The 22,213-nt window shown below is 39.2% G+C and overlaps 1 protein-coding gene and 1 long non-coding RNA gene across 2 annotated transcripts in view; one reads left to right on the top strand and one right to left on the bottom strand.

Annotated features, from left to right (window-relative positions):
- The window catches only part of PLCB1 (phospholipase C, beta 1 (phosphoinositide-specific)), an 833,798-nt gene that overhangs the window by 304,996 nt on the left and 506,589 nt on the right, over positions 1–22,213 (top strand). The gene's annotated exons all lie outside the window — the stretch shown is intronic.
- LOC104984485 overlaps positions 21,320–22,213 on the bottom strand; it is a 2,979-nt gene continuing 2,085 nt past the window's right edge. The window contains exon 2 of the long non-coding RNA XR_824754.1: positions 21,320–22,194. This is a non-coding gene — a long non-coding RNA (uncharacterized LOC104984485). The remainder of the gene's footprint in view (positions 22,195–22,213) is intronic.

The raw sequence follows: 22,213 nt of genomic DNA, 5'->3' as shown, positions 1-22,213 counted from the left end.
TCTTCGGTGCTCAGCTTTCTTTATAGTCCAACTCTCACATCCATACATGACTACTGGTAAAACCATAGCTTTGACTAGACTTTGTTATCAAAGTATATCTCTGCTTTTTAATAAGCTGTCTAGGCTGGTCATACGGAGAAGGCAGTGGCACCCCACTCCAGTACTTTTGCCTGGAAAATCTCATGGACAGAGGGGCCTGGTTGGCTGCAGTCCACGGGGTCTCTAAAAGTTGGATATGACTGTGCGTCTTCACATTCACTTTTCACTTTTCACTTTCATGCATTGGAGAAGGAAATGGAAACCCACTCCAGTGTTCTTGCCTGGAGAATCCCAGGGACGGGGGAGCCTGGTGGGCTGCCGTCTATGGGGTTGCACAGAGTCGGACATGACTGAAGTAACTTAGCAGCAGAAGCAGGCTGGTCATAACTTTTCTTCTAAGTAGCAAGCATCTTTTAATTTCATGGCTGCAGTCACCATCTGCAGTGATTTTGGAGCCCCCCAAAATAAAGTCTGTCACTGTTTCCACTGTTTCCCCTTCTATTTGCCATGAAGTGATGGGACCAAATGCCATGATCTTAGTTTTCTGAAATTTTTAGCCAACTTTTTCACTCTCCTCTTTCACTTTCATTAAGAGACTCTAGTTTTTCACTTTCTGCCATAAGGGTGGTGCCATCTGCATATCTGAGATTATTGATATTTCTCCCAGCAATCTTGATTCCAGCTTTTGTTTCATCCAGTCTGGCATTTCTCATGATGTACTCTGCATATAAGTTGAATATGATGTTAAATAGGTTCGTCTATGTAGCTGCAAATGGCACTATTTCATTCTTTTCATGGCTGAATAATATTCCATTGTGGGCTTCCCTGGTAGCTCAGGTGGTAAAGAATCTGCCTGCAGTGCAGGCAGGAGACCTGGGTTAGATCCTTGGGGTGGGAAGATCCCCTGGAGGAGGGCATGGCAACCCATGCTAGTATTCTTGCCTGGAGAATCTCCATGGACAGAGGAGCCTAGCAGGCTATAGTCCATGGGGTGACAAAGAGTCAGACATGACTGAGCAACTAAGCACAGCACAGCACAGTATTTCATTGTATATGTCTACATCTTCTTTATCCATTCCTCTCTTGTTGCACATTTAGGTCGCTTCCTTGTCTTGGCTATTGTAAATAATGCTGCTATGATGTTGGGATGCATGTATCTTTTCAAATTGGATTTTCCGTCTTTTCCACATATATGCCAGGAGTGAGATTGCTGGATCATATGATAACTCATAACATATGAAATGATAACCCTATTTCAGCTGTTTAAGGAATATCAATACTGCTTCCCACAGTAGTTTCCTCAATTTATATTCCCACCAGCAGGGTAAGAAGTTTCCCTTCGTTTCACACCCTTACCAGCATTTATTGTTTGTAAACTTTTCAATGATGGCCATTCTGACCAGTGTGAGGTGATACCTCATTGTAGTTTTGAAGTGTGTTTCTCCAATAGTGATCTTGAGTACCTTTTCATGAGCCTGTTGGTGCTTTTGTAACACCTTTCTGTGGCTTTTGTGTTTGTCACGGGAAACATCTTTTTACTAAGTAAGCTTATATTTTCAGAAATGTGACTTAAATAGGCCTGGGACAGTGCTTACCTTATAAAAACCATCCAAAAATGTTTGTGATTGTTAGGATAATTTCACAGGGAAGTAATAGCAGGAAATTGGACTATTTGCTCAAAAGTACAGTTTATTTGTAACTCAGATATTTATGTATCCAGTTTGCTTATAATGTTTGAAAATTCTGAGATAACTATTCTCTTAACACTGTGGTAGGTTTGTCATTGTCTTTGATTTGTAGGCCTTGGGCATCTATGTGAGCATCAGTTTGTATCTGAAATTATTATGAATGTATTTGCATATTAGAAATGAGCCTGTCAAAGTTCCATTATTTAATAAGGTCACAGCAGTAATTCTGATTAATGGAGCTGACTCTTGACAGCTCTGAGGATACCGCTAAGACACTTATAAATATACATTTTCATAACAGAAAATGCCCTTCATTTCCTTGCCTGTAAAGAATGGGTAATAACATCTACCTTATGGATAATAATGAAAATGAGAGAGGTTCCTGAATTAGCTCAATGAGAACAAGTGAGCAGAGCCGAGTTGCAGGTATTGGGCCGTCACTGCCACTGGTCTGCATGTCCTGTTCCTGCCCCTGATCCTTGCAGAGGGCATGACTCCAGTTTATAATGTTTAAATATTCTTTGACCCCCTCCTCCAGGTTTGTTTGGGAGTATTTGAAATATAAATGTGAAATCTTAGAGTAACCAGAGTTTACTGAATAGCTTTAGTGATGTTTTTAATGTTATCTTCAGTAAATACTGCTTCCCTGCTGGCTCAGATGGTAAAGTGTCTGCCTGCAATGCGGGAGACCGGATTCAATCCCTGGGTTGGGAAGATCCCCTGGAGAAGGAAATGGCAACCCACTCCAGTAATCTTGCCTGGAAAATTCCATGGACTGAGGAGCCTGGTAGGCTACAGTCCATGGGGTCGCAAAGAGCCAGACACGACTGAGCAACTTCACTTTCACTTCACTTTCACTTTCAGTAAACACAATTTTGAAAGCCTGTACATTAAATCAGTGCACCTGGGTAGCTAAAACGATACTGTCATAAGACAATGCAAGGCTGTACTTCAGAAATCCAAGTGTGTCTGTGAGAGTAATGGAAAGATTCCAGTCAGAAAGAGAAATTTGCCATCACCATTCTGAATTTCTTAAGCTTACTAGAAGTGTATATTTTTAAAGTCTGTTTGTGTTTTAAATACCTCAATAAGATAGACCAGTTTGACACTCTAAAAGAAATTTAAAAACTCAGCTGTCAGACAAATATCATGTCCCAAGTAAGAGGCATACTGAGGGAAAGTCACTATTTAGAGGAATGACAGAGTACTGAGTTTCCCAGTTAAGCTAGTGAGAGGAATGAACAGCGTTGTTACAATGTGGGAAAAATGAATCCTATAAGCTAACCATTATTTGTGAAGCTCATTGATGCCAATAATTTACTTTCATAGGTTACATCGTACACAGCTTTCTAGCTACCCACTTTTCTTTGTTTTTAGGCATTAAGTTGCCAATAATGTAGAATCTTAGCCTTCTGGCCCTGAAAGTTCATGGACTCTATGACTTCAAAAAGGTAGAAAAAGAAATAAGGAATATGAAACAATGGGAAGTTTTGTGTTTTATTTACTTTGTCAAGATAATCAAATGCTTGAGAGAGCTTCCTTAGAAATACTAGAAGTTTAGGTTCAGAAGGATCTACAGGGTCCCTTCACCCTACTGGATAGGCAGTGGACCTATCTGATGCTCTTCAAAAAAAGGGCTCCTTGATCTAATAAACATGGAAAATTTCATATACCATAAGTAACAATTTGCATTAGCCTGTTTTGGGTTCTATGAGTCCTATCTTAAAGAAACCATTTTAAATTTAACCCAATAACCCCTAAATTTATTTTAGCAGAGTCCCTTTAATGCCCTAGAACTTTGGCACATCAGTAAATGTTTATTTAATCTGACCTTAAATTTGTCCTGAGTACTCAACTTGTGGTCTTTGGGCTACTAGCAGCAGCATCACCCAGAACTTTGTAGAAATTCAGACACAGGCCCAGCCCCATACCTGCTGAATGATAATTTGCATTTTAACAAGATCCTCCGATAGTCCATAGGCACATTCAAGATTGAGAAGCACAGGCCTATTTTCATCCTGATTTACCACCTTCACTTCCATGAGCATGGCATCCGGTCCCATCACTTCATGACAAATAGATGGGGAAACAGTGGCTGACTTTATTTTTGAGGGCTCTAAAATCACTGCAGATTGTGATTACAGCCAATAAATTAAAAGCCACTTACTCCTTGGAAGGAAAGTTATGACCAACCTAGACAGCATATTAAAAAGCAGAGACATTACTTTGTCAATGAAAGTCTGTCTAGTCAAGGCTATGGTTTTTCCAGTGGTCATGTATGGATGTGAGAGTTGGACTATAGAGAAAGCTGAGCACCGAAGAATTGATACTTTTGAACTGTGGTGTTGGAGAAGACTCTTGAGAGTCACTTGGACCGCAAGGAGATCCAACCAGTCCATCCTAAAGGAGATCAGTCCTGAATATTCATTGGAAGGACTGATGTTGAAGCTGAAACTCCAATACTTTGGCCACCTGATACAAAAAGACTCATTTGAAAAGACCTTGATGCTGGGAAAGATTGAGGGCAGGAGGAGAAGGGGATGACAGAGGATGAGATGGTTGGATGGCATCACCGACTCAATGCACATGGGTTTGGGTAGATTCCAGCCATTGGTAATGGACAGGGAGGCCTGGCGTGCTTTGGTTCATGGGGTTGCAGAGAGTCGGACATGACTGAGTGACTGAACTGAACTGAACTTCCATGAGTTAGAGATCTGCTGAGAAAATACCTCCTGTGCAGATTTTAAATAGTTTGGGAACTTCAGGGAAGGTGTGGAACCCAAATAGTATCTGTATGTACCTTCTCTCTAGATTTTAGGATGGTAGGACACATCTTCAGAGACCTGCTCCATAATCAGTGGGCTGTGCATGATGAGAGTCTAGATTACAGAGGACAATGGAGCCCAAGCCTTTGCCCAAGCACCGTGTCAGCAGGTGGAGTTATGGAAACAGAGGTATTGAACCAAAATCAAAGTGCAACTAACACTTCTGAAGAAGATATGCATATGAATATTATGAAACAGCAAAAAGATATGACACTGAAAGATGAATTTCCCAGGTAGGTAGGTGCCCAATACGTTAAGGGAGACGAGTAGAGAAATAACACCAGAAAGAATGAAGAGACGGAGCCAAAGCAAAAACAATGCCCAGTTGTGGATGTGACTCATGATGGAGGTAAAGTCCAATGCTGTAAAGAGCAATATTGCCTAGGAACCAAGAAAGTTAGGTCCATGAATCTACTTAGGAGATGGCAAGACTGAACATTGACACTTTAGGAGTCAGTGAAATAAAATGGACTGGAACAGATGAATTAAAATCAGATGACCATTATATCTACAACTATGGGCAAGAATCCCTCAAGAGAAATGAAATAACCATCATAGTAAAGAAAATACTCGAAAATGCCGTACTTGGGTGCAATCTCAAAAACGACAGAAACATCTCTGTTCGTTTTCAAGGCAAGCAATTCAATATCACAGTAATACAAGTTTATGCCCCAACCAATAATGCTGAAGAAGCTGAAGTTGAATGGTTCTATGAAGACCTACAAGACCTTCTAGAACTAACACACAAAAAAGATGTCCTTTTCATTATAGGGGACTGGAATGCAAAAGTAGGAAGTCAAGAGTTACTGGAGTAACAGGCAAATTTGACCTGGGAGTACAAAATTCAAAGTCAAAGGCTAACAGAGTTTTGCCAAGAGAACACACTGGTCATTGCAAACACCCTCTTCCAACAACACAGGAGAAGACTCTTCACATGAACATCACCAGATGGTCAATACCAAAATCAGACTGATTATATTCTTTGCACCCAAAGATGGAAAAGCTCTATACCATCAGCAAAAACAAGACCAGGAGCTGACTGTGGCTCAGATCATGAACACCTTTTTGCCAAATCCAGACTTAAATTGAAGAAAGTAGGGAAAACCACTTGACCATTCAGGTATGACCTAAATCAAATCCCTTACGAATATACAGTGGAAGTGACAAATAGATTCAAGGGTTTAGATCTGATAGAGTGCCTAAAGAACTATGGACGGAGGTTTGTGACATTGTACAGGAGGCAGTGAACAAGACCATCCCCACAAAAAAGAAATTCAAAAAAGGCAAAATGGCTGTCTGAGGCAGCCTTACAAAGAGCTGAGAAAAGAAAAGACATGAAAGGCAGAGGAAAAAAGGAAAGATATTTTCATTTAAATACAGAGTTCCGAAGAACAGCAAGGAGAGATAAGAAAGCCTTCCTCAGTAATCAGTACAAAGAAATAGAGGAAAACAATAGAATGGGAAAGACTAGAGATCTCTTCAAGAAAATTAGAGATACCAAGGGACCATTTCATGCAAAGATGAGCACAATAAAGTACAGAATTAGTACTGACCTAACAGAAGCAGAAGATATTAAGAAGAGATGGCAAGAGTACACAGAAGAACTATACAAAAAAGATCTTCATGACCTAGATAACCACGATGGTATGATCACTCACTTAGAGCCAGACATCCTGGAATGTGAAGTCAAATGGAAGCATCACTATGAACAAAGCTAGTGGAGGTGAATTCCAGCAGAGCTATTTTAAATCCTGAAAGAAGATGCTGTGAAAATGCTGCACTCAGTATGCCAGCAAATTTGGAAAACTCAGTAATGGCCATAGGACTGGAAAAGGTCAGTTTTCATTCCAATCCCAAAGAAAGGCAATGCCAAAGAATGTTCACATTACCCCACAATTGCACTCATCTCCTATGCTAGCAAAGTAATACTCAAAATTCTCCAAGCCAGGCTTCAACAGTACATGAACCGTGAACTTCCAGATGTTCACGCTGAATTTAGAAAAGGCAGAGGAACCAGAGATCAAATTGCCAACATTTGTTAGATCATCGTAAAAGCAACAGTGTTCCAGTAAAACATCTACTTCTGATTTATTGACTACACCAGAGCCCTTGACTGTGTGAATCACAACAAACTGTGGAAAATTCTTGAAGAGATAGGCATACCAGACCACCTTCCCTGCCTTCTGATAAATCTGTATGCAGGTTAGGCACGAACAGTTAAAATTGGACATGGAACAACAGACTGTTTCCAAATCAGAAAAGGAGTACCTCAAGGTTGCATATTATCACCCTGCTTATTTAACTTATATGCAGATTATTGTGCAGAATGCCAGGCTGGATATAGCTCATACTGTAATCAAGATTGCTGGGAGAAATATTAATAACCTCAGACATGAAGATAACACCACCCTTATGGGAGGAAGTGAAGAACTAAAGAGTCTTTTGACAAAAGTGAAAGGAAAGTGAAAATGTTGGCTTCAAACTGAGCATTCAGAAAACTAAGGTCATGGCATCTGGTCCCATCACCTCATGGCAAATAGATGGGGAAACAATGAAAACAGTGACAGACTTTATTTTGGGGGGGTGGGTCCCAAAACCAGTGCAGGTGGTGACGGCAGCCATGAAATTAAAAGACTCTTGCCCCTTGGAAGAAAAGCTATGACCAACCTAGACAGCATATTAAAAAGCAGAGACATTACTTTGTCCATCTAGTCAAAGCTATGGTTTTTCCAGGAGTTATGTGTGCATGTGAGAGTTGGACTATAAAGAAAGCTGAGGGCCGAAGAATTGATGCTTTTAAACTGTGGTGTTGTAGAAGGCTCTTGAGAGTCCCTTGGACTTCAAGGAGATCCAACCAGTCCATCCTAAAGGAAATAAGTCCTGAATATTAATTGGAAGGAATGATGCTGAAGCTGAAACTCCAATACTTTGGCCACCTGATGTGAAGAACTGACTCATTGGAAAGGACCATGATGCTGGGAAAGATTGAAGGCAGGAGAAAGAGATGACAGAGGATGAGATGGTTGGATGGCCTCACCGACTCTATGGACATGAGTTTGAGTAAACTCCGGGAGTTGGTGATGGACAGAGATGCCTGGCGTGCTGCTGTCCATGGGCTCGTAAAGAGCTGGACATGACTGAGCAACTGAACTGACTGATATGCACACAAAAGGGCAAGAAATACAGAATTTCAGCTTGCTTTTGAAAATTGCAATGGATATTGTAACTTTCAAATATGACTATTGGCTTGTACTGGCAGGTGAAACATTGATGAGAAATCTAAACACTGTTTGGATGCAAAACATCAACAGAAGCAACTAAAATGGATACAGTTGATTGAGACAGGACAGAATGGACTCTTCTTGGCTGATGGAAATGGTATCTTGATAGATGTTCCATGGGTATATGTATTTGTCAGATTTGGTAACTTTTTTCCACTTAAGACCTATATATTTTATTAAATTTTAATTACTCTTCAATAAAAAAAGTAAAAGATTTTATCTTATGAAATTTAAATACAGTTGATATTAGATGCAGCAATGCATTTTCCCTTGAAAATGTGCATTTGGTAATACCCTTTACTCGGTATAGGGCAAGTATTTCATTGCAAGGCATAGCCACATGGGCTGTGTAGGCTGGTTTATGTTAATGTTATAGGCAGGCCAAGTGGGGTGCCAGATCTCCAGGGAAGCCATGCCTAGGGGTTAGAGTTCATGTATAAAACGGCAGTGATAAATGTATTTTTTGGTAGTCATATTTTCAAGAATGAATGATTTAATATTTTTAAAGAACTTAGAGTAGTCCTTGTTGTTGTTACTCAGTGGCCAAGGTGTGTCCAACGGTCTGCCATCCCATGAACTCCAGTATGTCAGGCTTCCCTGTCCTTCACTATCTCCCTGAGTTTGTTCACACTCATGTCCAGTGAATCAGTGATGCCATCCAACTATCTCATCCTCTGTCACCCCGTCTCCTCTTGCCGTCAGTCTTGTCCATCATAAGGGTCTTTTCCAGTGAATTGTCTCTTTGCGTTAGGTGGCCGAAGTATTAGAGTTTCCACTTCAGCATCAGTCCTTCCAATGAATTCCAATTCAGGGTTGATTTCCTTTAGGGTTGACTGGTTTGATCTCCTTGTTGCCCAAGGGACTCTCAGGAATCTTCTCCAGCACCACAATTTGCAAGCATCAATTCTTTGGTGCTCAGCTTTCTTTATGGTCCAGCTCTCACATCCATATATGACTACTGGAAAAACTATAGCTTTGACTATATGGACCTTTGTTGGTAAAGTGATATCTATGCTTTTTAATACACTCTCTAGGTTTGTTATAACTTTTCTTCCAAGGAGCAAGAATAATCCTGCTAAGTCACTTCAGTCGTGTCCGACTCTGTGCAACCCCATAGATGGCAGCCCACCAGACTCCTCCATCCCTGGGATTCTCCAAGCAAGAACACTGGGGTGGGTTGCCATTTCCTTCTCCAATGCATGAAAGTGAAACGTGAAAGGGAAGTCGCTCAGTCGTGTCCGACTCTTCGCGACCCATGGAGTGCAGCCCACCAGGCTCCTCCGTGCATGGGATTTGCCAGGCAAGAGTACCGGAATGGGGTGCCATTGCCTTCTCCAAAGAGTAATCCTAGCACATAGCAAAGGTTATATATGTTAGGTAAGTAAAATGGCTCAAATAAAGTAGCTACTATAACTACCATTTCTCTCATCTTCGCCAGTTTTATTTTCTTAACCGCACTTTGCACTGTTTAAAATGATCTTTTTGTGAAATTTTTTGCATGTTTATTGTCAGGCATGCACCCAGCTAGTCCATGAGCCTCAAGATATAATGAACCAATCTGTACTGTTCATTGCTGTACCTACCACCCCCATCCCCTGTCACCACAACTCACCACGGAACAATGCCTGACACATAGTAGATGCTAAATGACATATTGAATGAATGAATATGTGAATAAAGTTTAAACCAAACCAGTTCTTAAAGAAGTTAATTCTGAGATGTAATCTCATTTTCTTCGATAGTGAATAAATTATTATGGACCTATCACATGTACTTAGTGATAACAGCTTCCTGAAGCTGAGGAGTCTGTTTTGATGGGATTAAGAAAGCATCATTAATGAAAGAGGAAACATTTGGAAAAGCCAAGAAATGAGCATTTCAGGTTGAGGGAAATGCCATTGCTAGGCCCTGAATCTCCAGTGGTAGTAGCTCATTCCAGAATCTGAAGAAATTTTGTTTATCAATATTTAGAATAAGATTTTATTTGTCTCAGAGAAACAAAAAATTCTGCTTTTCAGAATACACAGAAGCTTAGCCAAGACGTTCATTATAGCATCTAGTTATGCTAGATTTACCTTTTTCCCTTTAGGATAATACGTCATCTAAGATTAGGTGGTTTATATTATGATTGGCAGTAAAGCCAAGCTAACAACAGAAAAGTTTTGACCTTCAAATTCGGCAAGTGCTATATTTCCATTAATCTCTGCACCTGGCTTCAGACTCCAAGGGTCATTCCTCTGTGTACCTTTTAGAAACTTCCCAAAGTGCTTTGTACATCATAAGCACAATCAATATATAATGAACGTATATGAATTGAATTTGAAAATGTAGACCACAGGCCCAAGAGCTTGAGACCCAGGATTTACAAAGAAAGGTTTAGTGTTTTACTAAGATTCTGGGAGGACAGAGGGGTCACCCCACAATCCAGGAATTAGACACACTCCTTATAGCTTGCAATTTTCTTATTGACCCTGCTCGGCCTGCGGTTTATCCCCCTACTCTCAAAACACCGACCAAACAGAGTAATGAGCGTGGAGTTGCTTCCACAGCTATGAGTTATGAGATAAGCTGCCAGAGGCAAGATTTTACAACACGGCAGAATATGTTGTGAAGATCTATGTTTGAGTCAAAGAACAGGAACTCAAACATATATTTCCACGGAGCTCAGATAACACACTTATGTTTGAAAGACAACAAGGTATGTTCAATAGCACATTTATTATTTTGTTGAGATGAACTTAATTTCTCTGATTTTCACTGTGACAGCATCGTTTTAATACAAGAGGTGGAGGGGGGCTCTTTTTAGCATTTGTAGAATGTTTTAGGAAAAACAGTATTTGATATAAGACCAAATCTCCCTTTTGACTCTCTCCTCGTACCTGAATTTCTGAATATTTTTATGGTAAGAATACATTAATCCTCTAGGCTGTCTTCCAGCTTCACCACTATCATTTTTAATAGTCTGAGTTAAGCACAGATGGTTTAGTTTAGCAGAACTCTTCCACCCCTATACTTACCAACACTCAGAGAGACCCAATCTAGTCAGTTAGGACAACTACAAAGTGTATCTGGCTACTCAAGCTACAAAGTGCATCCAGATCCCCTGGAGAGCCTTTTAAAAGGTCCTTCTGCTTCCACAAGTCTAGGCTAGACCTGAGATTCTGTATCTCTAACAAGTTCCCAGGTGATGCCATGGACCACACTCTGAATGCAAAGGTCTAGAAGGAAATACATCTGTCACTTATCTGGAACTGATCCCTTTTTCTTTTTCATTTTTTAAAGAAATCTCATCTTCATCCTTGAAACATCATTGCATATCCTTTGCCTCTGAAATGGAAGGATAAAGCTGCTAGGCAATGTATGCAAAAGTCTTACACACCATCAGCAGTTATGTCCAGAAGAGCTGAGCCCTTAATTTCTAGACTCTCCATTCCACTCAGCTGGTGTGTTATGTCTACACTACACAAGTTTAGAAAAAAAAAGTTTTTGCAAGTTTTTCAAGAGAGAGCCCTACTGTGCTGTTTTTAAACTTCCTTCTCATTTTTCTGGTATCTTCCAGCAAGCAGTGGGGAAACCTGCTTAAGCTCATCCCTCTTTCACTTTGAATTTCATGGTGACACTTTTCTGGCACCACTGTCAGCAGATCCTGCTTTTATGCAAAGTTGAAAAGACCATGGAAAGTACTGCTTCTTCTCTGTCTGGAAAAGCAAGAGGCTTGGTGACAATGTGATTTCTTTCCCTGAAATGTGGAAGGATGATTGGAGAAAATGAAACACAGCACAGAGGTCATTCTTCACTGGGGACCAAGGCCATGAGCTATGCGCTTCTTTAACTTTCAGTAGTTTCTGGACAAGGCTTAAAATAAATCATAACACTAAGGCAGGAAGAGGTCTATTTCTTTCCAGTGGTATTTAAGAAAATAGGAAATCTGTGCAATTTGATTTTCACTCCATTCATGAAAACCAAAGAATTTAACTAGTTTCCTTTGTACACACACATGCTTGTGTATTTATACACACACATACACACACACACACCAAATTTGAAGCTCAAAAAAGAAATGACAAGGAAAATGGAATTTAAATGTAAGCCCATTTACAGTTCTAAGCTTCAGACTGTCATATAGGCTGAGATATTCAGAACACAGAGGAAAATAATGAGAATGAGAAAGTGCCCAAAGTGGAAAAAAAGATTATTATCACAAGAGAATAATAAAGACCAGGAACATGGATACACCCAGATTCCCAGTGTAGACTCATGAAAGATGAAAGTCTACTCTGTTCCCCCAACTAGAGGGTCTAAAAGGAAACCTGGCATCTGAGCACCTTGAAATTTGATTCGCTAATCAAAATTGATCTTCACTGAGTTAGAGAATAAAGGGGGATGGGGGTCAGATGGAGCTTGAGGAGTGAGGGATTCACAGAGAGCTGTCTGAAGAGGGAAGTGTTTAAAAACTGTTTGAATAGGCAGAAAACTCGATGACATAAATCAAAGCAAGATCCTCTATGCCCCACCTCCTAGAGTAATGGAAATAAAAACAAAAATAAACTAGTGGGACCTAATTAAATTTAAAAGCTTTTGCACAGCAAAGGAAATTGCAAACAAGGTGAAAAGACAACCCTCAGAATGGGAGAAAATAATAGCAAATGAAACAACTTACAAAGAATTAATTTCCAGAATATACAAACAGCTCATACAACTCAATACGAGAAAAAAAAAAAAAAAAAAAAAAACAACAGCCCAATCAAAAAGTGGGGAAAAGACCTAAAAAAAGACATTTCTCTAAAGAAGACATACTGATTCTTGTTGATTTGTTACAGAAAATCACAGAATTCTGTAAAGTAATTATCCTTCAGTTAAAAAAAACAATTAGTGGAAAAACAAAAAGCAACAAGTTCCAAAAGAAGAAAAAAACAGCCCAATCAAAAAGTGGGGAAAAGACCTAAAAAAAGACATTTATCCAAAGAAATTCTTGTTGATTTTTGTTAATATATGACAGAAAATCACAGTTCTGTAAAGCAATTATCCTTAAATTAAAAAAAAAAAAATTAGTGGCAAAAAAAAGCAACAGGTTCCAAAAAAAGGAAAAAAAAAAAAAAAACTGTTTGAAATAAAACTGAGGCAGGGAGATAAGACCAGAGGTGGGCCCAGATGGACATACTCAGCTGAAGCTTTCATAGCCTGAGTCTCAAAAAGTAAATCTGAGGTCAATGGTAAAGGTTTTTATGACTATGTTTAATTTTTTTTTAAAAAGAAAGAAATTGCACAGTAAAGAAATGTGTAGTGTCAGTAGAATGGGCAGTGGGATTATTAACCTCTGGTTTGTATTCTGTATCCTCCCAAAACACTTAAACTGCAAAGACATACTAAGCATTATGAAGAGGGAAGTGTGACACATTAAATATTAAAGATGAGTTCAGAAATCTTAGTGAAGGGGTGATTGCAGACTCAGGCGATCCATATTGTCTTTGAGAAATGATGGAGAATAGGAGTGTGTCAGAAGTTAGGAGCTTCTTTGACTTCTATCTAGAATTTTGCTTGGTATCTTTGTCAAACAGTTCTCAAAAATATTAGAATTAAAGTGGAAAAAGTTTTCATTCTGTGCCATGGCAATTGATAAAGAATTTGTGTACTGTGGGTTAGATTTTTAATTCAGCCATCAGTGGCTCCTAAAAGAGAAACATTCATAAAAGCCTCCAGGACATGACACCCAGTAAGAAAAGAGGAGTTCCGTGTCTATACAAGCATTATCTGTGGATCAAAGTTGTAAACAACTTTACTCATTTGTGTCCTTTCCTCCTCTGACCTGGGAACATGCTTCAGATAGGAGATGTCTGGATATACCTTCTTGCTTGTCTTCAACATTTTAGGAGTTTGCTAGGAACATCGAGTAGCTACCCAGTTACTTACTCATTCAATTTTAATTTCCAGAGGAGGGACAACTCTCTTGGATTTTTTAAAATTTTCTAAACTCTTTAATAACTACACAAAACAGCTCAAGGTATGAAGACTTCCTATAGCTTTTCGGAAGTAGCATCATAGATTTCATCCATCCATCTCTAAGGTCATACAATGAGGTTATCTGTCAGGGATTTTCAGATCCTGACCTATCTGTGGGTTATGAAATCAATTGTGAGGGTTGTCTTTAAAAATGAAATAGAATACAATGGAGTATAATATAGTAGAAAACAACACAGTGTAACACAGCTAATAAGGTTAAGGGCTAATTTGTGTATGTTTCACGTACATATATATCTATACGTATCAGTGTACTGATGATGATGTGCATTTTGACTGAGAGGGATGATCAGAAAAATGTAAAACCTCTGACAAACATCAATGTATCTCAGTTAGGAAGATTTTTAAATGATCCTCTTTAGAGTAAAAGGAAGGAACACTAAAAATGGGAGGATCTCTTCTACAGTCCTTTTAACCTCTACTCTCTAATCCTCTTAACCTGTGATTGTTAGATAATAAATACTAAATGGACTGGAATGGGTGAAGTTAAACTCAGATAGCCATTATATCTACTACTGTGGGCAAGAAACACATAGAAGAAATGGAATAGCCATCATATTCAACAAAAGAGTCCTAAATGCAGTACTTGGATGCAGTCTCAAAAACAACACAAGATCTCTATTCATTTGCAAGGCAAACCATTCAATATCACAGTAATCCAAGTCTATGGCCCAACCAGTAATGCTGAAGAAGCTGAACTTCAACGGTTCTATGAAGCCCTACAAGACCTTTTAGAATAAACACCTAAAAAAAGATATCCTTTTTGTTATAGGGGACTGGAATGTAAAAGTAGGAACTCAAGAGCTACCTGGAGTAATAGGGAAATTTGGCCTTGGAGTACAAAACAAAGCAAGTCAAAGGCTAACAGAGTTTTGCCAAGAGAATGCACTGGTCATAGCAAACACCCTCTCTCAAGAACACAAGAGATGACTCTACACATGGACATTGCCAAATGGTCAGTACAAAAATCAGATTGATTATATTATTTGAGCCAAAGATAGAGAAGCTCTATGCAGTTAGCAAAAACAAGACCAGGAGCTGACTGTGGCTCAGATCATGAACAGTTTTTGCCAAATTCAGACTTAAATTGAAGAAAGGAGGGAAAATCACTAGACCATTCAGATAGAAGTGACAAATAGATTCAAAGGTTTAGATCTGGTAGACAGAGTACCTGAAGAACTATGGATGTAGGTTCAACATTGTATAGGAGGCAGTGATCAAGACCATCGCCAAGAAAAAGAAATGGAAAAAGGCAAAATGTTTGTCTGAGGAGGCCTTACAAACATCTGAGAAAATAAGCTAATAGCAAAGGAGAGAAGGAAAGATATACCCATCTGAATGCAGAGTTCCAAAGAACAGCAAGGAGAGATAAGAAAGCTTTCCTCAGTGATAAATGCAAAGAAATAGAGGAAAATAGTAGAATAGGAAAGACTAGAGATATGTTGAAGAAAATTAGAGATACCAAGGGAACATTTCATGCAAAGATGGGCACAATAAAGAACAGAAATTGTATGGGCCTAACAGAAGCAGAAGATAATAAGAAGAGGTGGCAAGAATACACAGAACTATACAAAAAAAGATCTTCATGACCCAGATAACCATGATGGTGTGATCACTCACCTAGAGCCAGACGTCCTGCAATGCAAAGTCAAGTGGGCCTTAGGAAGCATCACTATGAACAAAGCTAGTGGAGGTGATGGAATTCCAGGAAAGCTATTTCAAATCCTAAAAGATGATGCTATGAAAGTGCTGCACTCAATATGCCAGCAGATTTGGAAAACTCAGCAGTGGCCACAGGACTGGAAAAGGTCAGTTTTCATTCCAATCCCAAAGAAAGGCAATGCCAAAGAATGTTCAAACTACCACACAGTTGCACTCATCTCACACACTAGCAAAGTAATGCTCAAAATTCTCCATGCCAGGATTCAACAGTACATGAACCGTGAATTTCCCAGATGTTCAAGCTGGATTTAGAAAACGCAGAGGAACCAGAGATCAAATTGCCAACATCAAAAAAGCAAGAGAATTTCAGAAAAGCATCAACTTCTGCTTTATTGACTACAACCAAAGCCTTTGAGTGTGTGGTTCACAACAAACTGTGGAAAATTCTTAAAGTGATGGGAATACCAGACCACCTTCCCTGCCTTCTGAGAAATCTGTATTCATGTTAAGAAGCAACAGTTAGAACTGGACATGGAAAAACAGACTTGTTCCAGATTAGGAAAGGAGTAAGTTAAGGCTGTATATTGTCACCCTGCTATTTAACTATGCAGAGTACATCATAAGAAACACTGGGCTGGATGAAGCACAAGCTGGAATCTGGATCAAGATTGCTGGAAGAAATATCAATAACTTCAGATATGCAGATGACACCACCATTATGGCAGAAAGTGAAGAAAACTAAAGACCCTCTTGATGAAAGTGAAAGAGGAGAGTGAAAAAGTTGGCTTCAAACTCAACATTCAGAAAACTAAAATCGTGGCATCCGGTCCCATCTCCTCATGGCAAATACATGGGGAAACCGTGGAAACAGTGACAGGCTTTATTTGTGGGGGTTCCAAAATCACTGCAGATGGTGACTGCAGCCATGAAATTAAAAGTCACTTTCTCCTTGGAAGAAAAGCTATGACCAACCTGCTGCTGCTAAGTCGCTTCAGTCGTGTCCGACTCTGTGCGACCCCATAGACAGCAGCCCACCAGACTCCCCCGTCCCTGGGATTCTCCAGGCAAGAGTACTGAAGTGGAGTGCCATTTCCTTCTCCAATGAATTAAAGTGAAAAGTGAAAGTGAAGTCACTTAGTCGTGTCCGACTCTTAGCGACCCCATGGACTGAAGCCTACTAGGCTCTTCTGTCCATGGGATTTTTCCAGGCAAGAGTACTGGAATGGAGTGCCATTGCCTTCTCCGATGACCAACCTAGACAGCATATTAAAATGTAGAGACATTACTTTGCCAATAAAGTTCTGTCTACTCAAGGTTATGGTTTTTCCCGTAGTCATGTACGGATGTGAGATTTAGACTGTAAGAAATCTGAGCACCGAAGAATTTATGCTTTTGAACTGTGGGGTTGGAGAAGACTCTTGATAATCCCTTGGACATCAAGGAGATCCAACTAGTCCATCTTAAAGGAAATCAGTCCTGAATATTCATTGATGTTGAAGCTGAAATTCCAATACTTTGGCCACCTGATGTGAAGAACTGACTCATTGGAAAAGACCCTGATACTGGGAAAGATTGAAGGCAGGAGGAGAAGGGGACGACAGAGGATGAGATGATTGGATGGTATCACCGACTCGAGCATGAGTTTGAGGAAGCTCTAGGAGTTGGTGATGGACAGGGAGGCCTGATGTGCTGCAGTCCATGGGGTCACAAAGAGTCAGACACGACTGAGTGAGTGAACTGAACTGAACTGATTAGGTATTATGTTTTACTATTTTTATGGGTGAACTCTTAATGGCTTATAAAGGGGAATTGATGTCTGTGGCTTAAAAAACCAAGTTAACTTTAGTCTCTTTGTTGCTTTTGTCAGAGCCTGAATTCGAACATGGATCTGCATTAGCCACAGTAAATCGGTTGTTAGAATTCAAAATTGGGCAACAGAAGCACAGATCAGACGGAGAAACTGGAAGCATTTGATGAGGGTGAGAGTCTGAAACCTAGAATAAAGCCAAGGGTTATTTACTTTGTGATTGAGCAATTAAAAGTGTGAATCTGAAGACAGGTCTAAACTAGAAGGTAAGTCCATGGGAGAAGCAGAAAAACGTACAATGTGTTTTCAGTTAAATTTGCAAAAGAGCAAAGTTGGGTTCAAGATGGAAGAATTTCTAAAGTAGAGAGGGTAGAGGTGATCAGCAAAGGTTTAGGTCACTGGAGAGAGGCTGCAGGTGATTTGAAAACCAGACATAGTCAGAGGCAAAGGAAACAGGAGGTTCTCCCAGATCGCTTTTAAGGCTGAGATTATACTTCTCAGGAAAACTGGGCACATGGCTATAGCAGGCTGAGCTGGTACACCTGTGCACACTAACCTCAGGACCACCTTGCCAGGGAACGGAATGGATTCAGAGCTGGACCGAGAATGCAAGTTGCAGGTAATATGTTTGATGAAGCTAACTGAGAGCATTAGGGCACCAAGGATTTTAGGACTCAAAGTGACTCGATGTAAGAATTTACTTTTCAAAAACTAAGCTAACAAAACTATAGCAGTGCTAATGAGGGGAATTTCTATTTTACTTTTTCATCCAAAGAAAGATGAGAAAGTGGAAATCAGGGGAAAATATTTTCCTACAATTTCTCATTGTTTATTGATTGTTGTTGTTTAGTTTCTCAGTTGTGTCCGACTCTTTGCAACCCTGTGAGCTGCAGCACATCAGTCTTCCCTGCCCTTCACTATTTCCTAAGTTTACTCAAACTCACGTCCTTTGATTTGGTGATGCCATCCAATCATCTCATCCTCTGTTGTCCCCTTCTCCTCCTGCCCTCAATCTTTTGTAGCATCAGACTCTTTTAAAATGAGTTGGCTATTAGCATAAGGTGGCCAAAGTATTGGAGCTTCAGCTTCAACATCAGTCCTTCCAATGAATATTCAGGACTGATTTCCTTTAGAATTGACTGTTTGGATCTCCTTGCAGTCCAGGAGACTCTCATGAGTCTCTTCCAACACCACAGTTCAAAAGTATCAATTTTTTGGTGCTCAGCCTTCTTTATGGTATAACTCTCACATCCAAATATGACTACTAGAAAAATTATATCTTTTACTAGACAGACCTTTTTCAGTAAAGTAATGTCTCTGCTTTTTAGTGTGCTATCTAGGTTTGTCATAGCTTTTCTTTCAAGAAGCAAGTGTCTCAATTTCATTGCTTCAGTTACCATCTGCAGTGATTTTGGAGCCCAAAAAAATAGTCTATCACTGTTTCCATTGTTTCCTCATCTATTTGTCATGAAGTAATGGGACTGGATGCCATGATCTTAGTTTTTTGAATGTTGAATTTTAAGTCAGTTTATATAATGTATATTGATTTAAGATATATTGTTTTATTCAATATTAAGCTTATATATTTTTAAGTTTACTTAATTCTATGTTCCAAATGAGGTAGAAAAGAAAACCAAACAAAAAACCTACTCAGTTTGAAGCATTCTTCCAAATGTTTAAGTTCTTTAATGTGAATAACAAAACCTCTACAATTCTTATCATTAGACTATTTTCACTGTCATCGGATAGACATGAACAGTGGGTTTTGATTATCATCAGAATGCTATACTAGAAGAATGTTTACCTGAGTGGGAATGTCACTGCTTTTTACTTTTGTAAAAAGAAACAATGGAAAGGCAGATGGAGAGGGAGGAGAAAAAAGAAAAAAAATTATTTCCAACCAAATGCAACAGATGTATGGATCCAAGTGTGATTTTTAAGTACCATAAATTGTTTTTCATTCTTTCTTGATAAGTTTTGCCACCAAATGAATTTACTGCAAACTCACGGCCATATTTGTGGTTTCCAGAGATTTTAAAATTTCCAAATTTTTAATGGTGGACTTCAGATCCGTATTTGGCGTGTGCAGTGTGGGGAGGGCTTCAGTGTTCTTTGCGATGTCTCCTTTCTGGATTTTTGTCCATGTTGGCACATTCTGCACAATGCTATGAAGATCTCCTGATAACAGTGTCAGTAAAGTTTACTTTGGAGTTCAAATTTTCATGTGAAGGTTTCACAAAGAGCAAATTCTTAGATGAAGTTTAATTTAACAGTTTGATTTGAAAGGGCTTGGATGCTGTAATTAGTCTGCTTGGGCTGCCGTAACAAAATACCAGAGGATGGATGATTTAAAAACAGAAATTCATTTCTCATATTCTGGAGGCTGAGAAACCCAAATTCAAGGTGCCAGCAAGGTGAGGTTCATCTGCAGGCTCCTTACCTTGACTGGCAGATGGCCGCCATCTCCTGTGTGTGCCTTGTGAGTACAGACAGAGAAAGAGGGCCTTCTCGGTGTCTCTTCAGGTAGGACCACTAGTCCAACAGCCCCAATACTGCACTCTTATATTCATTTGATTTTCATTAGTTCCCTGTTTATCATCATGCTGGTGGTTAGGCCTTCAATGTGTGATTTTGGGGAGTCACAAATCAGTCTGTAACGTATGCTAAAATTCAGAAGTGGCTTTCACTGTTTGTCAGATGATTAGGGGCTGTGGTTAATGGTAGTCTTTTTAAAATCCTATTTTCTTTCAATTCCATGTTTGCTTCTTTTCTAAGAATCTCTTTCCTGCATGATCAAAGAGACAGGAACCCAGAAGTGTCATTTGAAGTTGCTAACATTAAACCTGTGATGGATGGCGCCTAGCTCTCAGTAGAAAAAGGAGGGAAGATAATCACTCAGCCTCCTAAATTCACAGCACAGAGGCACAAAAATTCAGCTGGCATGGAAACTACTTCCTGTCCTGAGTTAAATTTAGTGCTGAACCCACCATTTCTGACTGATTTCTCCCTAGAGTGTCCGCAGGGGTGTGCGGTGTGACTCCCCTTGCCTGTGCCGTCTGCAGGCTTTTCTCATCACACATGGGATCCTTTCACCAACCCTGGCTAGAACCAGTTTCCTGGAATGAATGGATTCAGCATCATGGGTACAGTCAGCTGAGGTTAACCAAACTCCTAATTAGACCCAGAATGGTTTATTAGCACAATTAACTTTCTGGAGGACAGTTACAATAGGAAGTAAATTCCTTGCAACATACTCTCCTTTTTTTACACAATGTTAGTTGGTCAAGAGAGAAAGGCCTCAGAATCAGGAGTGCAATTGTTAACATCTAGGAACTTAACTTTTTAATAACTGTAAAATTTTAACTATAAAGTTTCTAGTAACTGTAAATGAAAATCTAACTTTCTAAGTAAGAACTGTGGAGCAAGAATGGATTCTAGAAAAATTGCCTGGAAATTAATTGTTAAAGTCTGATGGTTTTAAATTTGGGGAGAATATGGTTATTTTGATTTGCAATATGGAATACATTTTTGCACATGCTTTCTGAAGGTCTCTCGAAAAGAGAGGGCCTATGAATTAATTGCAAAGTAAAGCACAGGTGGTGTGGAGTGACTTTGCTGGTGTCGTATTCTGTCTGTGTGAACTTTGGCAAGTTTTCTAATCACCTGTGCCTCAGTTTCCTAACTTTTAAATGCAAGTAGTAAAAGCAACTGTCTCCCAGGATTGTTGCAAGGATCAAATGAGAAAATATACAAAGAACATAGAGGAGGAGTTGGCACTGAGTGAGCATTCAGTAAATGATGAATACACCACCACCAGCATCATCACCTTCTGTATCATCAGCATTATTGTAATGGGTGGGTTTTATCAGATGATAATGGTTGTATCCATCTTATAATATTCCACTGCTAATTGTCCCAGGAAATAGTGTGAAAGAACCTGTATATAGATGCTAAAAGTGTTTAGTTCTAACTCTATGAATCTATGATAATTGTGGGTGGCACCAGGGGACAAGCTGATTCTCTGGAAGAATAGTAAACTTCCTTCTATTGAAAAGGATGTATTAGTCAGCCCATCATGTTTTTTGTTCTTGCCCTTATTACCAGAAAATTACAAGATGATCTTCAATCACAGTGACTATTAGTTTCTGTGATTAACATGCTTATTTCTTTTCCTTCTTATGAATTTGATTTTATATTCATAAACTAAAAAGCACACACATTCTAAAATGTGTGTCCCTGGAAAAGACAGAAAGTGAGTTGACAATTTTTTAATTCCTGAATTGATTCCAGTTAGTTAGTGTCTGCACTTCCTTCTGAAATGTAAACATTTTTGAAAGCATGGTCTTTATCTTGTGGGTTTTTAAAAAATTTTTTCATTCATATGAAATTTGGATGAATTTATTCAAAACACTAGACACTAAGGTTGCACAGTAATGAAGTACCAAGCCTCTATCTTTTATGGTATAGCATGTAGCAGAGGACACAGTTAAAAGAAATAGTAGTAATAATATCTATACTTTCTGTATGAACATGTAGGATCAGGAGAGTGAGCATTTCTTTCTTATTAACTGCTTTATCTCTACTCCTAAAACAGTGCCTTGAATAGATCAGATGCTCAATTAATATTTCTTTAATAAATTGCCATAACAAACATTTTGTATATATTAAAAATATAAGAGCTAACATTTATTGTGCAGTTCATATCTATACACTATGCACTGTACGTGGCATTTCAGCAATACTATGAATCAGAAGCCATTATTAATGTTATAAAACAGATGTGAGCATCAAGGTCTTGAGAGGTTGTATAGTTCACGCATGGTCATACAGCTTATAGGAACCAGATGTCACTTCCTGGTTCCAGAGTCTGTAGCCTTAACCAGTACTGCCATC

The sequence above is a fragment of the Bison bison genome, unplaced genomic scaffold (genome assembly GCF_000754665.1).
Source record: "Bison bison bison isolate TAMUID 2011002044 unplaced genomic scaffold, Bison_UMD1.0 scf7180017864030, whole genome shotgun sequence".
NCBI lineage: Eukaryota > Metazoa > Chordata > Mammalia > Artiodactyla > Bovidae > Bison > Bison bison.
Note: the sequence above shows the minus strand (reverse complement) of the source record. Positions and strands in the feature narration are given on the sequence as shown.